General features: G+C 44.2%; 1 non-coding gene across 1 annotated transcript; it reads right to left on the bottom strand.

Annotated features, from left to right (window-relative positions):
* Positions 1-536: 536 nt before the first annotated feature.
* TRNAG-GCC (transfer RNA glycine (anticodon GCC)) lies at positions 537-607 on the bottom strand. Its single transcript has one exon. It is a non-coding gene; the product is annotated as a tRNA-Gly (tRNA).
* Between the last annotated feature and the right edge of the window lie 647 nt (positions 608-1,254).

The following is a 1,254-nucleotide window of genomic DNA, read 5'->3' as shown; positions in this document are numbered from 1 at the left end:
TGAGTTTGAGTAAACTCTGGGAGTTTGTGATGGACAGGGAGGCCTGGTGTGCTGTGATTCATGGTGTCGCAAAGAGTCAGACATGACTGAGGGACTGAACTGAACTGAACTGTCCTCTTAGCAAACTTCTGAGCACACAGTACCTTACTGGTGATGACAGGTATTATGTTGTACAGTAGATCTCGGCAACTGACTCCTCCTGTATAACTGTAACTTTTTACCCATTGGACAGCACTCCTCATATTTCCTTGCACTATGCCCTGATAACCATCATTCTATTGTTGATTTAGAAATCTCTATGACTATTTTAAGTAAGTCAAGTCGCTCAGCCATGTCCGACTCTTTGCGACCCCATGGACTGTAGCCTACCAGGCTCCTCTGTCCATGGGATTCTCCAGGCAAGAGTACTGGAGCGGGTTGCCATTTCCTTCTCCAGGGGATCTTCCCAACTCAGGGATCAAACCCGGGTCTCCAGCATTGCAGACAGACACTTTACCATCTGAGCCACCAGGAAAGCCCAAAGGGGACGCTGTGGCTACATGGGCCGGGAATCAAACCCGGGCCTCCCGTGTGGCAGGCGAGAATTCTACCCCTGAACCACCCATGCACCCAAATAGTCATATTATTATTATTATAGTAAAAATAATATGACTATTTTAGATGTCCCTATAAGAATCATGCAGTATTTGTCCTTCTGAGACTAGTGTCTTCCAGGTCCATCCACATCACAAGTATCTACTCTCTGGTTTTAAAGTGGGGTGACCATCAGCAGTGGCTCCGAGCATCCATTAGATGGACAAACCAACCTCTCATTCACTTTGATCTCATGTGGTATAGCATTAGGGGTCAAAAATTTCCCTCCTACCAGGCATGAGAACAAGAGGGAACTAAACTGGTGAGAGGAAAAGAGAAAACATATTACCACTTTAGGCATCAACTTTTATTTCAATAGCCATGAGTTTGGGCTTTTACATTTACAATTGAAAGTAGCCATAAATTCATGTACTTGAACATTCCTGGGATCTTGGTTTCATAGAAAGATTCTTCTGTGAATGCTTCATTTTTATTCTCTGACATCTGCTTTTTCACCAGAAAACTACATCTATTCCCTTGCTCATAAGGCAGGAGGAAATAAGGTTAAAAAGAGGCTAAGTCATCTGTTACTATCTCTAGATAGTAAAGAATCTGCCTGCAACGTGAGAGACCTGAGTTTGATACCTGGGTGGGGAAGATCCCCTGGAGAAGGGAATGGCT

The sequence above is a fragment of the Odocoileus virginianus genome, chromosome 30, assembly GCF_023699985.2.
Source record: "Odocoileus virginianus isolate 20LAN1187 ecotype Illinois chromosome 30, Ovbor_1.2, whole genome shotgun sequence".
In the NCBI taxonomy this organism is placed as follows: domain Eukaryota; kingdom Metazoa; phylum Chordata; class Mammalia; order Artiodactyla; family Cervidae; genus Odocoileus; species Odocoileus virginianus.
This window is presented reverse-complemented; position numbering and strand designations above follow the sequence as displayed.